This window comes from Suncus etruscus, chromosome 2 (assembly GCF_024139225.1).
Source record: "Suncus etruscus isolate mSunEtr1 chromosome 2, mSunEtr1.pri.cur, whole genome shotgun sequence".
NCBI classification, from domain to species: Eukaryota; Metazoa; Chordata; class Mammalia; order Eulipotyphla; family Soricidae; genus Suncus; species Suncus etruscus.
Genome location: NC_064849.1, coordinates 148,118,332 through 148,132,825, shown reverse-complemented (window position 1 = coordinate 148,132,825; position 14,494 = coordinate 148,118,332). Strand labels below are relative to the sequence as shown.

At 33.7% G+C, this 14,494-nt stretch overlaps 1 protein-coding gene across 1 annotated transcript in view; it reads left to right on the top strand.

Annotated features, from left to right (window-relative positions):
* Positions 1-14,494, top strand: part of ARRDC3 (arrestin domain containing 3) — a 689,774-nt gene that overhangs the window by 80,160 nt on the left and 595,120 nt on the right.

The window sequence follows — 14,494 nt, the reverse complement described above, 5'->3', positions numbered from 1 at the left end:
CATTTCCTTTGAGTTTCAGAAAATTCTTAGTTCAATGTAGTATTATTTTTTAGTCATTGCTTTCACTTGGTTGGCCAGAGGGTTTCTTCCTTGAAGATGCCCTTAGCTTCAAAGTAATGAGTGTTCTGCCTATGTTTTCTTTTTATGGTTTCATGTCTGATATTAACATCTTTAATCCATTGTGATTTGACTTTTGTGTACAGCATTAAAGAGAAATCTGAGTTCACTATTTTGAATGTAGCTGACCAGTTTTCCCCAAACACATGTTGAATATGCTTTCCTTGCTCCACTTCATATTTCTTGCCCCTAAATCAAAGATTAAATGATCAGATATCTAAGAGTCAGTCTCAAATATTTCAGTGTAATTCACTGATTATAGGGCCTGTCTTTCTTCTAGTATCATGCTGTTTTCATGACTGCTGCTTTATAATACAGTTTGAATTTGGGCAAAATAATGTCTACCATCTTTTCCCAAGGATTGCTTTATCTATTCATGGAAAGTTATTTTTCATAAAACTTCAGTATTTTTTATCAGTATTTGAAAAAAAATGTTCCTTAGAGTAAGGGTACCTATAAGCATACCATTAGAGGCATTTTAATAAATATTTACAATGCTTTGTGTTGGATTACTGGTCTCGCCCTAATCAGTATTCATACTTCAACCTAGGATGTGATCTGGTCATGGAATTATTGGACCATTCCCTTCTTGGTTTTCCTTCTCCACCCTCGGGTGTGACCTAGTTCTTGTAAATAAACCCTGGGTTTCAGAAAGAAAGGGGCTCATTCTTCATTCTTCAGTCTTCCTCCACTAAGATGCTTTCATTCTTAGGAGCAGAAGGCTTGTGTGGTAAGATACCTGGCCTGACTGTTGGAATTTTTCAACCCATTCTTGTACCTTTTCAGGGTGTGGATTATTTCTTGTGTCAACATTTGCTTCTAGATCATCCTTTTACAGGATCCTACTTTTAGAGCTTGTTGCTCCATTTTTATAGCTATGGAAATATTGTCATTTAATTATGTTAATCCTCCCAATATATGGACAGTATGCATGTTTCCATTTTCTTGTTTCTGCTTTTATTTTTGAAGCTATTTTTCCTAGTGTTATTTGTGTAAGTCTTTAAAAATTTTCATTAAGTTGACTTCAATGCACTTCAAGGCAAAGTAGCTATGCATTATTTTTAATATTTCTTTTTCATTATATGTATATAGAAAAGCTATAAATTTTGCATATTAATTTTGTAGTATGCCACTTACTATACAAATTTGCTGCTTATAGAACCTTCTTTGCAGATTCTTTAGGCTTTTCAAAATATAATATCATGAAATCAAGTGAGAGCTTGAGAGGTATCCTTATCATCTTGGTTAAAACTTGGGAGGATTTTGGAGTCCAAAAAATGTATCCATTTCTTTTAAGTTCTCTCATTTTGTGGCATAAAGGTTCTCAAAGTAATCTGATTACACTTTGAATTTCAGTAGCACTGTTGTGAAATCCCCTATCCTTTAAGTTTCAAACTTTCACTTTATTTCTTATTTGTTTTAAGTTTTTCTCTATCTCTTTCATTTTGAGTCTTGCTAGTGGTTCATCAATCTTGCTTATTTATTCAGAAAAACAATTCTTGCTTTCGTTGGTCTTTTGGGATTTTTTGGTGGGTTATCCAGTTCATTAATTTATGCTTTAAATTGTACTACCTCCTTCCTTCTGACTGCTTTTGGCTCATTTATTTATCATTTTACAATTTTTAAGCAGTGCCATTAAGTTATTATTGTAGGACCTTTCTTCTTTCCTGATGAATGCTTGTAAAGCTATACATTTTCCTCTTAGAACCTCTTTTGCTGTGTTGCACAAATTCTGATAATTGATGTATTCATCCTCATTTATTTCCAAGAATCTTTTGATTTCCTCTCTAGCCAGTTGATTATTCAGTAACGTAATGTTTATTTTCCAGGTATTAAAATTATTTCTAGGGCCAGTGAGATAGCATGGAGGTAAGGCATTTGCCTTCCATGCAGAAGGACAGTGGTTTGAATCCCGGTATTCCATATGGTTCCCCGTGCCTGCCAGGGGCAATTTCTGAGCATAGAGCCAGGAATAACCTCTGAGCATGCCGGGTATGACCCAAAAAACAAAACAAAAAAATTATTTCTTTATTTCTGTTTGTAATTCACTTCTATATTCAATATAGCATTGTCTAAGAAGATTATTAATACAATTCCTATACTCTTGATTTTATGGTGGTAAATTTTGTGACCCAGCATGTAATCTATCTTGAATAACATCCCATCCTAAAGAAGAAGAATATGTATTTGGCTTGAGGGGGATGAATATCCCTATGTTTATATAATAAGACATTTTTTCTATTTCTTTATTCAAAACCTGTATGTCCTAGTTGAGTTTTAGTATGATTGATATCAAGAATTGACAGAGTGATATTACTATTAGTGTTTTTTTCAAGTCTATTAGCTGTTGTTTTAACTATTTTCCTGGCCCTTAATTGGATGCATATATTACTCAGTGTGACTTCTTCCTGTTGTTCAGATCCTTGATTACTAAAAAATTACTACTCTGTATCTTCTAGCATTTTGAAGCCATAAATCGATGTCATCTGATATTAATGTGGCCAACCCAGCCTTTCTCAGGGAGTAATTTGCTTCAAATTTTGTGTTCAAACCTTTGACTGAGCCCAAGTTTGCCTCAACTTTTCAAAATAATTTTGCAGGCAAAAATGTTAAATTCTTTTTCAAATTCACTTTGCCACTCTAAGTCTCTGAATTGTTATATTTAGTCTATTGACAATGGTAAATTATTATCATGGAATATTTGTCATCATTTTGTAGAAGTTCTTATTTTAAAGTTGGTTTTGTATCTGTGAATTTACTGAACTATTATTTATCTATGAAGCTGTGTACCCTTCATTCAAAACTGAATTAAAATATGGCTGGTAGAAGTGTTCTTGGTGGGCATTCATTTCATTTTTTTACTATATCTTACCATTACTTTTGGGCCAGAAATGATATTTGTAGTAGATCTGCTACAAATATTAAGGATGCTTATTTTTAATCATGATGCTTTCAATATTTTATCTACCATTATTGTATGTATAAAAAATACCTTCTGGTACTTTTATTTGGATATCTTTCAGTTCATATACTTTGGGCACCAAGGGTTTGGTTGAATGCACTTATCAACCCTGGAAACTTCTCAGCAATAATGTATTTGACTGTTGCTTCTTTTTTTGTTGTTGTTATTTGTAATTTTATTTTATTTTATTTATTTTTATTTATTTATTTAAACATGTACATTTACTTTGTCCCTCGAGCATCCAGATTGTAATACATTATCATATTTTTACACAAAGCAATTCAAAGCCAAAAAATTTATGCAACTCCCTTAATATTAAAAGCTGTAGTATTGTTGACACAATTGATCATAATAAAATAATTCATTAAGAATGAGTCAAAGGATCACAGCAAAGACTGTGTTAGTCTCGAAATTGTTTGCATAGGCCCAGCAAAATATAGGGGACATGAAAAGAAAAAGCCTTGGCCTAAATACAAGACTGTTGCTTTTTTATAAGAATTTTTTCCTGGCTTTCTAGTAGCCCAGTAATTTTTTTTTATTTTAGGAATTATTTTCATTATTAATTATATCCAGTAAAAAATTATTTATTTTTTTATTTTTTTCTTTATTTAAACATCTTGATTACATAAATGATTGTGATTAGGTTTCAGTCATGTAAGGAACCCCCCCTTCACCAGTGCAACATTCCCACCACCAATGTCCCAAAACTCACTCCATCCCACCCCACCAACACCTATACTCCAGACAGGCTTTCCAGTTCCCTCATTCATTCACATGCTTATGGTAGTTCTCTGTGTAGTTATTTCTATATCTGTATGCACCAAATGAGGGGCCAGAAAAATATTTAATAAAATTGTTGACAAATCTGAAAAATAATATCAATAACAACACAATAATTGTGGGAGACCTCAACACAGCATTGTCAACACTTGACAGGTAACCAGACTGAAACCCAAAAAGAATATACTAGACCTGAAAAGAGAAATGGAAGAAAAAGGCCTAGTAGATATATACAGAACACTCCACCCCCAGAAGCCCAGATACACATTCTTCTCTAATGTACATGGGACATTCTCCAGGATAGACTACATGCTAGCACATAAAATATCCCTCCAAAATATAAAGAGGATAGAAATTTTGCAGGCTACCTTCGCTGATCACAAGGCTCTGAAATTATATGTGAACTACAAAGGGACACAGAAGAAAAACTTTAATACCTGAAAGTTAAACAGCCTCATACTGAATAACCAGTGGGTCCGAGATGAAATCAAACAGGAAATCAAAACCTTCCTAGAAACAAATGACAATGGAGACACAAACTATCAGAACCTATGGGACACAGCAAAAGCAGTAGTGAGAGGAAAATTTATAGCTTTGCAAGCACGCATCAGGAAAGAAGAAGGGACATACCTGATTAGCTTAATAACGCAGCTCATAGAATTAGAAAGTACTCAACAAAAGGACCCAAAAATAGGGAGATTGAAGGAAATAACAAAGCTGAGAGCAAAAATCAATGAAGTGGAAACCTGAAAAACAATCCAAAAGATCAATGAAAGCAGAAGATGGTTCTTTGAAAAAATAAACAAGATTGATAAACCACCTGCAAAACTAACAAAGAAAGAGAGAGAGAAACGATAACTCATATTAGGAATGAAAAATGAGAGATCACTACTGATATGGCAGAGATTCAAAGGTTAATCAGAAACTACTTTGAGAAACTCTATGCCACTAAAAATGAGAACCTGGAAGAAATGGATAAATTTTTGGACTCTTATAATCTTCCATGGTTGAAGGAAGAGGATATAGCATATCTAAACATATATAAACACACCCATCACTATTGAGGAAGTTAAGACAGTAATCAAATGTCTGCCCAAAAACAAAAGTCCAGGCCCAGATGGATTTACTAATGAATTCTTTCTAACCTTTCAAGAGAAACTTCTACCAATCCTGGCAAGACTCCTTCATGAAATTGAACATACGGAAACACTTCCAAATAGCTTTTATGAAGCCAACATCACCTTGATACCTAAACCAGACAGAGATGCTACAAAAAAAGAAAATTACAGACCAATATCGCTGATGAATACAGATGCAAAGATCCTCAACAAAATCCTGGCAAATAGGATTCAATGCATCATTAAGAAGATCATCCACTATGATCAAATAGGTTTCATCCCAGGAATGCAAGGATGGTTTAAAATCCATAAATCTATCAACATAATACACAACATCAACAACAAGAAAAATAAAAATCACATGATCATATCAATAGATGCAGAGAAAGCATTTGATAAGGTCCAACACCCATTCTTGATCAAATTCTCAGCAAGATGGGAATGGAAGGAACCTTTCTCAATATAGTTAAGGCCATTTACTACAAGCCAGAGGCAAATATTGTTCTCAGTGGAGAAAAACTTAAAGCCTTTCCTCTAAATTCTGGCAAGGGACAAGGCTGTTGTCTTTCACCACTCCTATTCAAATAGCACTGGATGTCCTTGCTATAGCCATTAGGCAAGAAAAAGATATCAAGGGAATCCAGATATGAAAGGAAGAAGTAAAGATCTCTGTTTGCAGATGACATGATACTCTACCTAGAAAACCCTAAAGTCTCTATGAAAAGATTCTCTAAACAATAGACTCATATAGCAAGGTGGCAGGCTACAAAATTAACACACAAACATCAATGGCCTTCCTATACACCAAGTAATAAGGAAGAGATGGATATTAAGAAAATAACCCCATTCACAATAGTGCCACACAAACTCAAATATCTTGGAATCAACTTGACTAGAAATGTGAAGGACCTATACAAAGAAAACTATAAAACTCTGCTCCAAGAAGTAAGAGAGGACACGCGGAAATGGAAGGACATACCCTGCTCATGGATTGGCAAGATAATATCATTAAAATGGCAATACTCCCCAAAGCATTATACAGATTTAATGTCATCCTTCTAAAGATATCCATGACATTCTTCAAAGAAGTGGAACAGGCACTTTTGAAATTCATTTGGAACAATAAACACCCTAGAATAGCTAAAGAAATTATTGGGAAAAAGAATATGGGAGGAATTACTTTCCCCAACTTTAAACTGTACTACAGAGCAATAGTTATCAAAACAGCATGGTATTGGAATAAAGACAGGCCCTCAGATCAGTGGAATAGGCTTGACTACTCAGAAAATGTTCCCCAAACATACAATCACCTAATTTTTTTTATAAAGAAACAAGAAATCCTAAATGGAGCAAAGAAAGCCTCTTCAACAAGTGGTGTTGGCATAACTGGCTAGCCACTGGCAAAAAGTATACTTAGACCCCCATCTAACATCATGTATGATGGTTAAATCCAAATGGATGAAAGACCTCGATATCAGACCCAAAACCATAAGATATATAGAACAACACATAGGCAAAAGATTCCAGGACATTGAGACTAAAGGCATCTTCAAAGAGGAAACTGTGCTCTCCAAGCTAGTAAAAGCAGAGATTAAAAGATGGAAATATATTAAACTGAGAAGCTTCTGCACCTCAAAAGAAATAGCGCCCAGGATACAAGAGCCCCCCACTAAGTGGGAGAAACTATTCACCCAATACCCATCAGACAAGGGGCTAATCTCTAAAATATACAAGTCACTGACAGAAATTTACAAGGAAAAAAAATCTAATCCCATCAAAAAATGGGGATAAGAAATGGACAGACACTTTGACAAAGAATAAATATATACAAATGGCCAAAAGACACATGAAAAAATACTCCACATCACTAATCATCAGGGAGATGAAAATCAAAACAATTATGAGGTATCACCTCATACCCCAGAGATTGGCACACATCACAAAGGATGAGAACAAGCAGTGTTGGCAGGGATGTGGAGAGAAAGGAACTCATTCACTGCTGATGGGAATGCCGTCTAGTTCAACCTTTATGGAAAGCAATATGGATATTCCTCCAAAAACTGGAAATCGAGCTCCCATACGTCCGAGCTATACCACTCCTAGGAATATACCCTAGGAACACAAAAATACAATACAAAAATCCCTTCCTCACACCTATATTGATTGCAGAACTATTTACCATAGCAAGACTCTGGAAATAGCCAAGATACCCTTCAACAGATGAATGACTAAAGAAACTGTGGTACATACACACAATGGAATATTATCCAGCTGTCAGGAGAGATGAAGTCATGAAATTTTCCTATACATGGAAGTACATGGAATCTATTATACTGAGTGAACTAAGTCAGAGAGAGATAGAGGAAGACACAGAATGGTCTCACTCATCTATGGGTTTTACGAAAAATGAAGGACTCCACCAAAATAAATTACTGCGAAAGATATGTAATCCACCTTGGCCAAAAAAAAAATCATTAGTACAGAAAAATGGTTAAATGTGGGGTAACAAGAGATGGGAGTGAGGGAGTAAAGGAATAAAACGAGCGCCTCGGTGGAGTCTGAAGCTTCAGCAGGCAACACATCACTGCAACATTCCAGGCTGTAGGCTTTTTGGCCAAGATAAGGTGAAGATGCAGCCTCGGCTGCCCCCCACAGCCTTCTCTCTCCTTCCTCCCCATTCCCATGGTTATTCCTGGACAACTGCTCAGGGTCCCAGCAAGTGGGTTTCGGTGAGGTGCAATTTAAAAGAGAACCCCCTGCTTCCTTGTTCCTGCAAGGGGCTGGGAAAGGACTGCTGAACTTTCAACTTCCAGCAATTAGGAAGCAAATGCCTCTTGGGGAGTCAGAAGCTTCAGCAGGCAACAATGGGAGGACATGGCTTCATGCTCTCTTTGCTTGTCCAAATCACAGACCAAAGTGGTGTCTCGGAAACACTCCCCCCACCTTGACTATTTTTAAAACATAAAAGGGTCACGTGTATCTCCTTTGTATATCTCAGATATATTTCCTTAACATCTATAACTCTTTTTGAATATCCTCATATAGTGACAATTTTGCCTACTGGATTTGTTATTTGATTGTTTGATTTCGCCCCTTTGAGATCTGCTGTATAAGCAATACTTGTAGAAGAGTATCTCTGTATAGATTTTATGAATGTACCAAGTTACGGGGAATGTTGGACTTTATTCCTCGGCCCCCAGATGCACCAACAATATCTTGTGGCATTGCTTCTATTTTGCATAGGCACATTAAAATGGGAAAATAATACATATGCAAACAAGTTCTTATCTAATAGCGATGGGAACACAAATTTGATAATGTAATTAGGCCTTTTACCCTGAACATTGGCATAATGATTTGGCTCAGGCCTCAGAAAAATGGAAATCGCCCACACACACCTGAACAATGGATACCATCTATGGAAACAACCACAAATGTCTATAACATTACCAGGATCCAAGCCTCTACCGGGGAAGACCTACCACTGCTTTGTCATTGACTTACTCCAAAGAGTGCTACTAACACCCAGATGACTCAGCAACAGTCTGCATGCAGGGCAGATCGCTCCGCATTTAATGGTATGCTGAAACTAGAGGATGCTCCACATCAGCCTGACATCGATGAAAGAAATGCACAGAATCCAGAGTCTTTAAATATAAGAATCTGATACCAACAATAACTAAAGTGTGAAAAAGTTTCACCGGGACCTTGAGAATGACTAGAGTTGGACGGACTGGTATGCCTGGAACCCAGAGTCGGTCTTATGCCAATAAACTTCTATGGTGAGGCCTTTTTGTAATCAGGTCAAGGATTTTTTTCCATTTTCCCCATTTTTCTGGACCTATGCAAACAATGGCGATTGTCACTATCACACCTTTACTATATTTTTTTACTCTTATCCTTTAAAAAAATACAACTTACTGAACTTAAAAACAAATAACTAGAAGAATGCCTGGCTCGAATACAGGTAGGGGATGGGAAGGGGGTAATGTTACATTGGTGAAGGGGGGTGTTCTGGTTATGACTGTAACCCAACTATGATCATGTTACTTAAATAAATAATATATTAAAATTTTTTTCAGAAAAAAAAAGATATAAACTAAATAGTGAAAAACCATGGGTACATCAGCAATACAGCTGAAATCTCAGAAGGGGATTTGAGATATTGGTGATGGGAATGTTGCACTGGTGAAGGGAAGGTGTTCTTTACATGACTGAAATCCAACTACAATCATATTTGTAATCAAAGGGATTAAATAAAGATATTAAAAATAATTGTAGTAAAATGTCTGTCTCAAAAGAGGCAGGGGATGGGAAGGAAGGAGGGGGCATTGGTGGTGGGAATATTACACTGGTGAAGGAGGGGTGTTCTGTTTATGACTGAAACCTAACTACAATCATGTTTGTAATCATGCTTAAATAAAGAATTTATATTAAAAAAAGAAAAGAAAAATGAAAGACATTCTTGCAATAATAACTTTCAGACGCAAAAGAGAAAAGAGCTGGAAGTTACAGCTCACCTCATGAAGCTCACCACAAACAGGGATGAGTTTAGTTAGAGAAATAACTATGTTTTGAACTACCTTAATAATGAGAATGTACGAGGGAAATAGAAAGCCTGTCTAGAGTACAGGCAGGGGTTGGGTGGGGAGGAGGGAGATTTGGGACATTGGTGATGGGAATGTTGCACTGGGGATGGGAGGTGTTCTTTACATGACTGAAACCCAAACACAATCATGTATGTAATAAAGTTGTTTAAATAAAAAAAGAAAAAAAGAAAAAGAAAACAGAACCCATGTACAATTACTTTGTCCCTCAAGTCCCCAGATTGTAATACATAATATTTCTTAGCAGCACTCAAAGCAATCTAAAGACATAAAACTTATGTAACTCCTTAAAAATTGAAGGCAAAGTACTTTTTTACATTTCCATGCACATGCATATTAGTTTAAGTTAACCTCAAAAGTTTAAGTGGGTTGTTTTTCTTAAGGATTAGAGTCAAAGGAGCACATTAAAAATGGTGTTAGAGTGGCAATTATTGTTTGCTAGGCCCACCAAAATATGAGGGACATGGAAAGGCAAAGCCTTGGCCTAAATACAAGGAGACCCTACCCCTGAAGTTTCCTGGCATAAGACCAAATCTAGGCTCCTGGCAAAATAGTTTGTCCAATCCAGGTTATTGTCAGTAGTGCCAATACACTTTTATTTTTTACACAGTCTCTGTTGTTTGTAACATGTTTCTGTATTAAAGATCCTGGATTCAGCATATCCTACATTGCAGTCAGGATGGTGCAGTGTCCTCTCGTTTCACCTCACAATTAAAGGGCAATGCAGAGAGAGAGCTTGACTTCTTTTCATATCTGGATGCCTATGATATTTTTTTTTCTTGCCTAATTTCTATGGCAAGTACTTCCAATAGTATTTTGAATAGGCATGGTGAGAGGGGAGCAGAATTTTGACAGATAATAGAGGGAAGACTTTTAGTTTTTCTCCATTGAGCATATTTGCGATTGCTTATGGTAAATTACCTTGATTGTATTGAGAAAAATTCTTTTCATTCCTATCTTGTTCAGATATTTTTATTATGAATGTGTTTTGTATCTTAAATGCTTTTTCTGCTTCTATTGATAACCTTATATGTTTTCTTTTAAACAGGTAATACAACATACCTGACATTGTATATGTTTTTAATTTTTCCCTTTCTTGAACTTGTGTATTACGTGTTTGATTTGTATATATTAAACTATCCTTGTATCCCTGCATGAACCCTACTCAGTCATGGTGTATGACCTTCTTGATGAGATGTTGGCTCCTACTTGCTAGGATTTGTTGAGGATCTTTGTATCTGTTTTATTCAAACATATTGGTTGGGTGTGGCCAAAAAATCAAAAAAGTTATAGGTACTATATGCAATTTTAATTTTCACTGTTGACTGCTAATGTTCGTTTTTTTAATGTTTGTTTTGTATATGTTAGAGCTACCATTTTTGTGACATAAATTAGAATATCTTCCTATTTTATTTATCGCATGACTTAATAATGCCTATTTAATGTTTTCTTGGCTTGATTAGAAGACTACTTCATTCTGATGCAATTAGAGTGGTCATTTATTATTAAATTTCTAATTGTCTGAGGTATAATTTTCTCTACCTTTATTTTAAGGTTTTTTTCTTTATAACTATATGAGTCTCTGTATAATACACAATATGTTTTTATATACTTTTATATATCTGGGTACTGTGCCTTTTGATGGGGAATAAAGTCTACTAATTTAAATGGCAATTGTTGTTTTTTAAGATCTTGCTACTGTTATTTATCTTTAACATATTGGTCCTTTTTATTTTATTATTACAATTTTCATGTTTTAAAATATAGATAAAAAGCATCTTTCTAACATCTCAAGGAGTTCCTTAAACACAGAGTCAGGAGTTAGCCCTAAGTAACACCATTTGTAGCTGAATAACCAAACACAAATAAATAAAAATAATAACCATTACAAACTGGTATCCCAAGCACTGTCTAGATAAACCCTTTAGCACTAATCATAAAGTAGTTCCTGAGCACTGCTGGGTGAGGCTAGTCAACAACAAAAATAGTTTAATGTCTACTACCATTAATATCAAATATCAAATAATGTACTATATAATAAATGTTAACTAAGATCAAAGATGGAAAAATTCAAATGTGGGTTTTTAGTTAGATTTATTCTGTATATCAAAGAACAGTTAGAATCTATTCCCCAAAATAAATTGAATTTGCACCCAGAAATATAGCTCAAATTAGTCTGACACTCATTCTCACCTAAAATAAGAATAAATATAAGATTTGAGTTTCCAGTTTCATAGTATATATGTTCTGTTGACTATTGTCTAAAAGTCATTCTAGGTTCTATCTTTTAAGGTTGACTTTATTTCCAGATTGAACTTTTTACAAGTAATTTTGCTATTGTTTTATTTACTAATACTAAGAACTCAGAAAACTCAACCACACTTAAAATTCTTGTCTTTTCTATGTCTTTATTATATGTACTTAACTCTTTAAATCAAACTTCTCACACTTGATTTCTTTATTTCTATCATTACTACCATTCTAATCCCTACTATTTACCATTTGAAGTCTAATTAATTTCATAAATTTCAATATTTTTATTCATCAAGTTTTATAAAGATAAAATTCAGCACATGCACTTATAATACAATCTTTAACTATATTCAAAATATTAACTTTATTTTAACCTAAAAGTTTCACAAATGTAGGAAATCTCTATGAAAGTGCAAGTAAGAAGAAAAGAAGACTGTGTCTGACAAAAGTTCCTGTGTTATGTGTCTGTTAAAAAGATATATTGTCACAATAATAAATTTTATTAATGCTTGAGAAGTTAACTTTACTGACCTTTTGGGTAGCAAGTCCTTGCTAAATATAGTAATAATTTAAAAAACTTAAATATTTAAAAGTAAAAGTAATTTAAGCTTGTTTGTTGATGAAACATATATATATATATTTAAATAGAATAAATTCAGAGAATGTAAAATGTATTAGCAGTAATTAAACTTTTTGACCTACAAAATATTCCTTTATAATAAATGTCCATTTCACATATATGTGAATTCATAAAACACCATTACCTACAAATTACCTTTTTATAGCAGGTTAATTAAGTTTACAATAAACTGCAATACACTTAAACATATATTTTTAATTACTATTAATTTTACTATTACTAATTTCTACTGAAAAAATCTATTACTACTAAGAATAAATTAATTATGCTTCTACTTATCTTTTCTGCTTAACCAGCAAAGATATGTAACATTTTTGGCTTATGTTATATAATTAAAAAAGTATATCTCTGTACATCTTTTTCAATACGAAGTTTTGCAGCAATTAGAGAAAACAAAACCTGACATCTCTGAAAATTAACAATATAATAAGAGAACAATGATCATTACCAAATATATGTATATGTACATCATTATATTAATTATGAATATGTTTAATTTTCTTTTGAAACATAAAAGATCAGTCAAGTCATTATACTGCAATAGATGCAGGATTTATCACTCTTCATCAGAAAGAAAGTAGGTTTTCTAAAAGGTTTAGCAATCATTTGTGATTGGACCTTCAAATTAGTAAGTCAATAATGTTTTAACTTGAGTAGTTTTTAATTTTATGTCTAAAGATTCTTTTGAAGATAAAGGTTTTCTACTTTGTTATAAGAATAAATACCAATGTAAGTATATTTTCCATTTCTTATTTATTAAATGACTTATAAATTATTTTGCAATGATTATTCAGTACATTCAAAATGAAAAATACTTTATCCAAAACACTGAACAAAACTATTTCTGCAAAGTTTTACTAACAGCTGTAAAACACAAACTTATTTATATCTGTGTTTGATTTTGCTCTGTAAGATTTATTATACTTTGAAAATATGTTTCAGAGATATTCTTAAATGTTAATTTTTTTCATTTCCTATCAAAGTATTTTAACAAATGTACCAAAATATCCCAGAATAATACCATCATTTTATATCATAAAAGTAAACACAAAAATGTACCAAATTAATAAGCACTATAGAAACATAATATTTCTCTCTAGTACAACCACAAAATATATTTATGAAACATTGTATTCTAAAGCATCCTGGATTGATTTCTCCACAGTGTTTGCTTGTCAGAGTGCTTTGTTAACTAACCTACCCACCATAGTATAGTTTTATTAGACAACTTTGCCTTCTACAGTCAATTAGTAAAATAATAGTAGCCAAAGAGGTTTTCCTTCCAAATTCTTAGCTGCCCCAATCCTGAAAGCCAATGATGTATAGAAAAGAAAAACTCTCATAACTCCTTTCCTGATAAATGAGTAGGGAGAATTTGACAGATCAGAACGAGATGAAGCGGCCTAAAACATTTGGCACAATGTGCGTCTGGCATACAGAGACTGCCTGTCAAATGCCTATGACTCCATACAGCAGCTAGGGACCCTATGGAGCAGCAGATGGGCCATTAAGGTAGTATTAATGTAGATGCCATCAGTTTTCAGTTCTGACTGGGACATACTCTTTAGAACTATGAGCAGCTGCTGCCATTTATTGTGACAGCTTCCTGCTAACTTTTGCCAACTGGCACAATCTGACTCTTTGTACCTGAGCTATTAAATGTGTGACTTCCACCATTTTATTCCTCCAGAGAACACTTTTAATAATCCTCTAAAGAAGGAATGAAGCATTTATCACCAAAGTGAATATACATACCATGCAGTTCTATTATACAAGATTCCTGCCCAGTGTACTTTATAGACCTTATATTAAGTTCTTATTAATGCTATGCACAAATCTTTTTATATATAGTGACATTATAAGTTAAAATGATAACTTATATTAAATTTCATTTTAATGTAATATAATATACTTATCCAATAACTAGACAATTTTACTTTAAAATATATTCCCTGTTTAACATGTTTTAAAAATTTTTTGTGCATCTCTAATACAGGTTTATAGTTTTTCTCAAAAG